The following is an 11,039-nucleotide window of genomic DNA, read 5'->3' on the forward strand; positions in this document are numbered from 1 at the left end:
CTACTTTCAAGTTGATTTAAATGGATAGCCCTATGGAATTTTGGGATTGGATGGGTCTGTATTTTGAACAAATACCCATTGAAGTTTTAGATTTTGATATTCATTATATGTGATTTCACTTATATATAAGCCTTCATCTCTTGAGATGGAATAATGTGAAATCTATTAATGCATAACAGGAGATGCATTTTTTAAAATATTGTAAAGGATAGGGGTGCCTTGGCGGTTCAGTCGTTAAGCGTCTGCCTTCAGCTCAGGGCATGATCCCAGAGTCCTGGGATCGAGCCCCACATCAGGCTCCTCTGCTGGGAGCCTGCTTCTTCCTCTCCCACTCCCCCTGCTTGTGTTCCCTCTCTCGCTGGCTGTCTCTCTCTGTCAAATAAATAAATAAAATCTTTAAAAAATATATATTGTAAAGGGTAATGTTTTTTATACTTCAGAATTATTTACTTTGAGTATTAGATAATTCTAGAAAAAAAACCATTTCACTCCTCTCTAAAATTTTGGTAAGTTACAGGTTATATATTTTATTTCAAGATTATAATTTTAATATTCATCAGACACCATTACTGAACGCTATTATTTTTTAGCCAAGAATAAAGTAGAGCATTTTAGAAATATTTATGTCTACCTATTCATTTCATTATAAGACTTCAAGTAATTCACTGTCTATTATAAAACAATTAGTGAGTTCCACAGTCAGCTAGATAGAAAGTGTCAGTTCTTATGAGCATTTCCAGAGGGGATAAACATGCTTAGCTTTTTCTTTTCAAAAATTAAGTAGCTTTAACTTATTACATATAGTTAAAAGATTTAAAAATTTAATGTAAGGTCTTTTCTATGTATATACAGTTCTTTCCTACAGGTGTGTGGTTTGGGTATCGTTACAGTCTTTAAACTGCTTGCCTCTGCTTTTTCCACCTGTTGCTATATGGGATGTCTTCATATGCCATACGCATTCAGTAAAACTTCTCTCAATGCTAAAATAGCTTTCTAAGTGTGAAATAATGTTGGTATTATAAGAATAAATGTTGGGGGCGCCTAGTGGCTCAGTCAGTTAAGCATCTGCCTTCTGCTCAGGTCATGATCCCAGAGTCCTAGGACTGAGCCACATGTCGGGCTCCCTGCTCAGCGGGGAGTCTGCTTCTCCCTCTCCTTCTGCTCCTCCCCAGAGGAGAAGCAGAATCCCCGCTGAGCAGGGAGCCCTATGTGGAGCTGGATCCCAGGACCCCAAGATCATGACCTGAGCCGAAGGCAGACTCTTAACTGAGCCACCCAGGTGCCCCAAATAAATAAAATCTTTTAAAAAATTAAAAAATAAAAGTAAGTGTTATGACAAAAGATCATCAGCAGGAATGCTGCATAGAAGATCAATTTGAAAACTTAATTAGCAAACCAAACATTATTAGCCCATCCCCACTGCAAAATTCACAATTCGCTTTTTTTTGGAAAGCCAATGGCTTACAGAAAGCTTATTTGACTAATATTTCTTGAGCGCCTACACCATAGAAAGCACTGCCTTGAGACTACGGAACATTAACATAATACAAGGGACAATATGTAAAGAACCATGTGAGTGGAGCTATGTGAAAGGGGTAGAAGAGTTCAGAGGTAGGAGAGATGGTTTCTTGCTGTCAAGAATCACAGAAGTAGAAAGCACTCCGTTTTTATGTTTTTATAGATAAATAATACAATATTCCCTCAACTTTGAAATTAAAAACAAGAATATAAATTCTTTGGTATATATGCCAAATAAGGAAAAAAGAATGCTTCAGTATTTCATTTTTGTCAGGCTAGATGGAGGAATAAAAAAAAGATAGGTGAAAAATAACTGACAGAGGCAAGAGACACACAAGAGGAGTAAAGGAAGTATGCAGAGACAGTGAGAAACTGGCACACATTGCGACCCAAATCTGATTCCTTTCTCTGTCAATTATTGGCTGTGTGGCCTTGGGTAAGACTCGTAACCTCTCTGAGACTCAATTTCTTCATCTGAAAACAAATGTAATACCAATCTCAAAGAGTTCTTTGTGAGGGTCGAATGTAAAGCATATCACACAAAGCAGAATATAAATAAACAAAGTTATTATTAAAACAGTAGACTTCTGTGAAGAAATACCATTTACATGATCATTTAAATTATTACTGCTAAAAATAGTTCATACATCTAGTTAAAATGGGGCTATCATAGGTACCAACACCCTGAATGGGGGGTTACGTGTTTATGCTGTGCTACTGCACCTGTCCCAACTCCCAGTTTGCCCAGAGTTCTGTTATAGCATTTGCCACCCTGTATTGTACTTCATCTAATTATATATCCCTCTCAGCCAACTGTGAGGTCCTCAAAGGATAAGGATGCTGTTTTAATCATCTGGCATATATGACAGACATTTAACTGTTTGGGGACTTAAAAAAATTCACATTTGTTAAAGAACCCACTTATAAGTTGGCGTTATTACAGCTACATTTAAAATAGGCTAACATAAGTTAGTCTACTCTGCATGTTCAGTTGCACATCAAAACATCGTTTTTCCGCTTTGAATTCAAACAAACCTAAATTAGAACCCTGATCACTTACTTAATCCTTCAATACCCTGTTCCTTTGTCTATAAATTGGTATAATGGCACTTTTACTCAAAAACTGCGAGAGAGGCTGTAATAGGATAATAAATATTAAGCACTTGGCACATAAAATAAATTTGCTTGTTTCCTTTCCTTTCATTTTTAATCTCCCTACTACAAAGTACTCTTTTCAATTTCAAAATTCTCAATTTATGCAAATTTTAAAAAGATTTTATTTATTTATTTAAGAGAGAGAGAATGAGCTGGGGGAGGGGCAGAAGGAAAGGGAGAAGCAGACTTCCCTCTGAGCAGGGAGCCTGACATGGGGCTCAGTTCCGGGACCCTGAGATCATGATCCAAGCCGAAGTCAGACGCTCAACTGACTGAGCCCCCCAGGGGCCCTCAATTTCTGTAATTCTCTGTAGAATATTGAAGATTTCCAATGCTAATGGCTGTGAAAAATCTATTTTAATTTAACCCATTTAATATCCACTTAAGAACAGTGAAATAACCTGACTACTGGAAAAAACACATGAAGGAAATAAAGTCGTTTCCATAATATGGTGGAATCATGAATCACAGCAACTTCCAAAGATAAACGGTGGTGTAAGATCCCTGGAGACCATGACAGCTTGAGGGGACTTTGTTGTCTCTGCTTAAAATTAACTGGTAAAAAAAGTGAAGTTTATTGAAGGTACTACCACAATAGCAAGATATCAACTCCTTTCAGTTTTTATATCTGTAATCAAGACGGAGTTTGTTCTTACAACAGCTAAGTCACTGTTATCCAAAACAAGGGGATGGGGTCCTACCTCACTCACAGCACTGTCATAATTGATCAACTTAACATATTAGAATTCAGATGTGGGGCACCTGGCTGGCTTGGTCCATACAGCATGTGACTCTGGATCTTGGAATCCACAGAGCATAGTAAACTCTATGCCTAACCATGTTAGGCATAGCACTTACTTAAAAAAAAATCCAATTCAGGGGCGCCTGGGTGGCTCAGTTGTTAAACGTCTGCCTTCGGCTCCGGGTGTGATCCCAGGGTTCTGGGATCGAGCCCCTCATCAGGCTCCCTGCTCCACTGGGAGCCTGCTTCTTCCTCTCCCACTCCCCCTGCTTGTGTTCCCTCTCTCGCTGGCTGTCTCTCTCTTTGTCAAATAAATAAATAAAATCTTTTAAAAAAATAGAATTCAGATGAAAATATACCTCACAGGGTTTAATTTGGAATAATAACCTAATTGAAACTTCAGTTACTATCCATTGCAAACGGCCTTCAGGTTGTTGAACGCGATACTGACATTATAATTAGAAACATAAATTTGAAGAAATAAAGTGCTCTAAAGGCTAAAGTTTTGTTCTGTGTTCTAAAATAAATGATTTTACTTGGGTGAGAAAGCTTCGGTGATATGATTGGCTGCTAGATCTCTCCACGTTGTCGAAGATAATCAAGAGTTCAGTGTATTGGCCATTGTGTTTTGAAATACCAGGAGGCTAACAGAATGTTGCATTGTTAAAGAATGTGGAGAGTAAAATGGCAGCATTTGAAGAGAATTAGAGGCATATGTAATAGGAGTCATGAAAGAGAGGCATAGCCACATTGAGAACTATAAAATAGCGTAGGATGACTAGTGTAAGACCTCTATGTAGAATGTCCCAGCATTTCCTGCCTCTTAAAAGATGATCACGGAAAAATGATTACAAAGAGACGGTCGGTATGTGTGAAATACGTATCCACGAATACAGAAACCTGAAATCTCTTGCTAAAGAATTACTACTTTAGAAAAGGAAGATTAAGTCATTGGCCAGGTATAGCTAGACTAGCGTTTCACAACCTCGCCACTATGGACATTTTAGGCGAAATACTTTGTCGTGGGGGTGGGGGGTGTCCTATGCATTGCAGCTTGTTTTGCAGTATTCTTAGCTTTTATCCACTAGAGGCCAGTAGCAACACTCTTTCAATTGTGAGAATTGAAAATGACTCTGGACATTACCGAATGTCTCCTGAGGGGCAAAATAGCTCCCATTTGAAAACTACTGAGTCAGACCCTAAGTATTTCAGCAGGAGTGTAGGAGAAATTTAGAAAAGGAAGGACAATCACTAGACCCAAAGGATACCTGCAAAATAAATGCTAGAACAGAAATTATTACCTAATCTAGAGATATGCAACTCTCCCATATTCAAGACAACTTCCATGAGATTATATAAAACATCTCTGTTGGACTGGCTTGATCTTCCTTCTTGAGGAAAACAGCTGCTTTTGGTGTCTGTGAGTAATAAAGAAAAACAGAAGCCAGCAAGGCCAGCGAATTTCCATTCATTCTAGCCCCGAGTTAAGTCTCTTGTCAGTGCCAACCTGACTCTCATAAGGGTGGAAGTGCCAGAAGAAATTGGAATAAATTCATCAAAATATTCAGTTATAATTCGACAAACTAAAATTTTTGAGTGCTGTGGTTATTCACTGTTATCAATTAGCCTTTTTCCCCAGCAGTGAGATATTAAGATGAATTTTTGAGGTTGGCAGTGAGGGTAGAAGTTCTTACCATTAAAAATAAAATCAAGGAGAAAAAGAACCATAATGAGAACACATTATTCTTTTGTACAGTTTCCAGTGCCTTATGTCTGAAGCTTAGTCATTTTTTCTACCTATGAAAAAATAGGCAAATATTAGTATGAACAAGCAAAATGCTAATAAAGAAGAAAATTGTTATTTTGTGTCAAAACATGATTGTAATTAGCAATCAAATTTTGCTCCTTTTTTTTTTTCTGGAAGTTTTAATAAGGAGTATCTTTGGCTCTTTCTGGCTCAGATTTTGGAATCGCCCCACCTACCTTTTCCTTGGCAAACTCAGGTTGCTCACCTAAAGAAAACAATAAGTTAATTAATGAAATTGTTTATTTTCCCTCACTTCTGAAAACGTGAAGAAGAATTCATTTTATTCTATAATTTTTTTCTTGGCTTCCATTTATTAGCAGTTTCCACATGGTGAAATCCAGGTATTTTACATATAATTTTTTATTATTGTGAACACCCAAAATTAATTCCATCTGCTTGGCCTTTATCAAACCATGGATTGTATGTGTTCCAAGCCCTGTTCCTTTTACTGCACAACTAAATATTCATTGGACTGTTTAAGGTTAGAAATGTCCAACAAAAAACGTACAGACAAATCAGAGGGACATATTGTTTCTCACTGAACACAATTTTGCGTGCTTAACCACCTCATCTCTTCTGCTTTTCATAAACCTTGTCTAGCCCAGTCATTTTTAATTTGTTTTTATCCTGCTTTCATTCCTCTTAGGCTATCTCTCAAATTAGTCACTTTAGAAATCATAGCCAACTCAAGATGATTTATAAGAAATACACAGATTGGAAATAATGTAGGCAGCAAGGTGATTAATTTGTGGATGTAATAATTTGCTACTTCTTGAAAGAATTCATTTTCTCAACAAATGTAGTTTTCTTTCTGAATCACTTTTGATCCAACTCAACATATCTTTCTTGCAGTTTTTTACCAAGTGTCTAAACTTTCCCATCATAAAATAAAATCACAGTTATTGGGATTGTACATTCTACTTTGGCAAATTTTTATTTTTATAATAAATTGTCTTCTGTATAGCTGGAGTATTTATTTTGGATACTGAATAAACAAAATTTCTCTTAGCCATACAATTAAATCTTTAGATACATGTATATAATGTATATTTTCATATTTTTGCATTATCTCAATATTTATGAAATCCTAAACATTCCCCAAAATGTCTCATGTGTAAGTGATAGTCTCTTTCCCATGGACTTTTGAGTGAGCCTGGAAAGACTGCTGTAATGTTTTTATGATGAAATCAGGAGCATATTTGATGTTTATAAAATGCTCAAGATTTCAACTCCGAGTCCAGATTAGAGGTATATTTTGGATTTTCCTCCAAGATATAATTTAAGAGCTCTCTCCCTAATAAAATAGTGGTTGACCCCTAACACTGTTCCTAAACAAGGTTACTAGAACCTCACTTGGGCTACAAAAATGTGTCTGCTTTGCAGAATAATTCAAACATATATATCATATTAACTCTGATATCAACATTAACTAGTAGGAGACACTTTTGTAAGCATACAAATAAACATTATCAGAGCAAACATTTCTTACTTCACACAAAAATTATTTTTAAAAAGTTTTATGTGCTTCATACGAAATTAATATCCAGTAATAATCACATTTAATACTTTTTTCCCCTTGAACAGCTTCCTGGAAAGTAGTGCATTCAAAAAATATCTGTGATTTATGTTCATTATTACATGTTTTCCAATAAATTCGTGTATTCAATTGACTGCAGGTTTAATTTTAAGTCATTAAGAGAATTTTCTTTACAAAGGACTAACATTTTGTAGGACCAAATTAAAAAAATACAATCATTTAACTGCATGGTTTCTAAGAAGTAATTTTATATCTCTGAATATCAAGTCCTTACATTATTTGCAAAGCCTTACTGGGTGACAGATTTGGAGTTGAGGAATGATCTTAGGTTGTTCTTGACCCTCTGTTTTGTTTCAACTAACAAGTCTTGTACAAATTGTCCCCTTCCATTGGATATTTTGAGAAACAGGTGCTTTGTCTATTATTTCATTTACTTTCCCAGTCCTGTTCTAATTTCCTTAGCCATGATAAATTACGTATTTTGAATTCAGCACATCTTCTTGGCAGCTATCCAGTGATATCCTCCCCTCAGGCTGTTTGCTCTGAGTATATTCAACATGAACTCCTCTGATCTGTGTTTTCGGGAGGCACTCAAAAAGCTCTTAATTCATGTAGAAAATAATTCATCTCAGTGAGTGAATTGTGATCTTTGCTATGAATTTTTCTTACAAGATTGTGAACCCCTTCTTGATAAAGACTGTGCTTTATATGTTGGTTCCCAGAAGTCTGCCGTTATGTGCTTGGCACATGGTGAATAGCTTGTTGGCATGGACATTTTTGTGAATAATTTGTCTCTGGTACAAAATTATATTAAGAATTGGTATTTGGGCTTTTTAAAAAGATTTTATTTATTTATTTGAGAAAGCGAGAGTGAGAGAGAGAGAGTATGGGCATGGGGAGGGAAAGAGGGAGAAGCAGACTCCCTGCTGAGTAGGGAGCCCAACGAAGGGCTTGATCCCAGGACCGTGGGACATGACCTGAGCTGAAGGCAGACGCTTAACCAACTGAACCACCCAGGTGCCCCAAGAATTGGTATTTGTAATTTGGAAATGGCTCATGAATGAAGTTATTTTCCAGCTTTTTATTTTTGGAAAAATTAGGGATTATCTGTATTTTATATATTGGGCAAATCAAGGCACTTGTCAGGTAATACTCTGTAGAAGGATAACATCACTTTTATTCAATCAGTGCTTCATTGGACTGAATGCTAACACAGTATTCTTCTCTAAGTATATTTTTAAACTGCTTCTAGTAACATTATGATCTTTGAAAATCAGCCTTTGAGAAATGTTCCTGGAAAACATGAGCAGAAAGTATTAGACATTGCTATCTGTTTGTTTTTGAGAGTACTATTTTATTTATCTGAGTAATATTAGAACAAACTTAGTTTCTTAAGCCTACGTAAAGTTGGCATTCTAATACAATGCCAGGATTCTTTACCAAACTTGTGTCTGTTCGATCATGTATTTGAATAAGAATGTAGTTCAAATACTTGCACTTGAGCTTCAGGTTATTCAATATGTCACCAGCTAATTTAATCTTATCAAGGTGATTTGTATTAATACAATCATCAGTAATTCTGAGTAAGAACAATGCAGCTTCCAGAACTCATTTGTTACTAATATTTGGATTTCACATTCTTAAGCAATATGATAGAATAAAAATAAGTACTCAACAGAGTCTCTTCCTGAAAGATTGCCCATACATTTGGCGAGAATTCGGGAGATCAGACACACTCTCTCTCCCAAGTCATAATCATGATTTTTAATAAAGAATACATGTCTAATATGGGGGATAAAGAGATGGGATGGTTATAATTTTGTGTGATAACATATAGTATTCCTAGTATCCAAGAACATTTTAGTAGTACTATTACTACTAGTCAGATTATTCTGTATTCATTCCTACAGTGTGTTTAAAACCAACATTGTCTATCTTCTTTGATTATGTTATCCCATCCTTGTGAGAAAAGTTGGCTGAAATAGAAGATAAAAAGCAAAGCAAAACAAAGAGAAAACTCATAAAAAATGCAGAAAGAATCTCCCAAAATCTAAAGAAATTAGATAAGAGTTGATTTTTGAAATATTATCCCATGTCATCAGCAAATTTCATACCATGACATACTTCTTTTGACTCTCCTTGTAGTTTTTGATGTGATAGCCATAAAACTCAATCTGGAGGGGCACCTAGGTGGCTCAGTTGGTTAAGCATCCAAGTCTTGATCTCAGCTCAGGTCTTGATCTTAGGATCATGAGTTCAAGCCCCATTTTGGGCTCCACACTGGGCGTGGAGCCTACTTAAAAAAAAAAAAAAAACTACAACAATCTGGAAAGTGACCTTGAATGTGCAACCACAAAGGTTCAGTGAGAAAATCACTGTTAAATAACTTGCAGGAATCTTCAAATTCCTGCTATCAGCACTAGACATCACTGTCCTCCATAACTGTAGTTACATTCAGGTAGAACCAGAGTAAGTTTTTTTTTTCAGAGTAAGATTTTAAAGACTCCAAGCACTGAAAAGATTGTGGTGCTTTCCCGTATGACACTTAGAGCACCAGCAAGTGAAAATAAAGATTTTAAACTAATAAGGCAACCTAACTTAAGAATATTTTAATAGGGGCGCCTGGGTGGCACAGTGGTTAAGCGCCTGCCTTCGGCTCAGGGCGTGATCTTGGCGTTATGGAATCAAGCCCCACATCAGGCTCCTCTGCTATGAGCCTGCTTCTTTCTCTCCCACTCCCCCTACTTGTGTTCCCTCTCTCGCTGGCTGTCTCTATCTCTGTCAAATAAATAAATAAAATCTTTTAAAAAAAAGAGAATATTTTAATAAATCTATTAAATGATGCATAAACTCAGTACAGAGACAAAATATTCCTTTACCTAAGACCTTAAGGCTTCTGGCAGAGGGTTTTGATATTATACATTCAGACTCCTTAGGTGAGATTAGGATTGGGAGACTTAAAATATGTTCGTTTGTGTGTGAGTAGGGACAAGAGACAACAGAAAGCTCCCTGAATTTCCTAATGTTGAATATCTGCTTTTCCTCAAAATCACCTGCAATCTCATGTTTGTTTCCCTTTACCTTCACAATTCATGGTAATGAACACAGAAAAGTCATTTTAAAATATTATATTATTATAATTCCTAGCACCATGATCTTTATTCAGTGAAATATTTTGAAGAGCTGTGAAGTTTTTAATAGCAGAATTATAAACATTAATTTAAATCTTTTCCCATTCAGTAATAAACACTAGCAGTGAACCACCAGTGCTATGCAAATAGTAGCTACAATGAACAAATAATTCCTATGAGGTTTTGTAAGCTTCTCACTCAGTTAATTGAACAATAGAGTTATGTGCTCACTCTGACTCCCCAAACTCAGTAGGAGAGTTAATATGAGGTCATTTCTCTTGAACATTGCAAATATGAAGTGCCATATAAATGCATCACGATAATATAAACAATGACTCGCGTTGAAGCTTAATGTCATACTCCCCATTTAATTATATCTTAAGACTTGATTTAGCAAAATTTCCTCTTTTCATTAACAGCAGGAATCACATAGTCACACTAGGAAACAAATGAGTGTCACTAATGAAACAGTTTTGTGCAAGTAGCATGAATCAGTTCTTCAAAGTCATATAAATGAACATGCTTTATGCAGTAATAGGATTATATAGACATTAGTCCCTTCTCCAACTTTAAGACCACGCCCTAAGCACACTAGAAAAAATGAAAATGCACCCATTCTCAAAAGGCTGAGATAAAATTTAATTTACCGGTGCCTCTTGCAAACTACAACAGTCAATTTACCCATCATCCCTTGCATTATAGTGACTTTTAGGCTCTACTGGTATCTGCTTCGCCTTTGTTCTTTTCTTCTCTACTTGGAAAGAAAATCTGTATCTCATCTACAGCACTTACAAAGACCATGTTTCAAATTTACTGAGAAACCGATAAGTATTTGCAGAATAAGAAGAGAAGTTTTTTTAAAGGGGGGGGGGTCTTAGAAGTCTTGGTATGCTACTGAAAATCATGAAATTAAGTATAGCATTTACTTATACCATTTGGCTGTGGGAAATGGTATTAGGAACTCTGGAAACAATGTTTTTCTTCAGCCAAGCAAGTCCACAAAGATGGATAGTAATAGAAGTTACAGGAGTCAACTGACTGAAAGTACGTGGCTACTTTTCATTTATCTTCAGCCCCGGTTGAAATGGTTGTATGTTCATTCTTTTGGACGCTGTGAAGGATTTACAACACACAATGAAAGAGATTTGA

The sequence above is a fragment of the Ursus arctos genome, chromosome X (assembly GCF_023065955.2).
Source record: "Ursus arctos isolate Adak ecotype North America chromosome X, UrsArc2.0, whole genome shotgun sequence".
NCBI lineage: Eukaryota > Metazoa > Chordata > Mammalia > Carnivora > Ursidae > Ursus > Ursus arctos.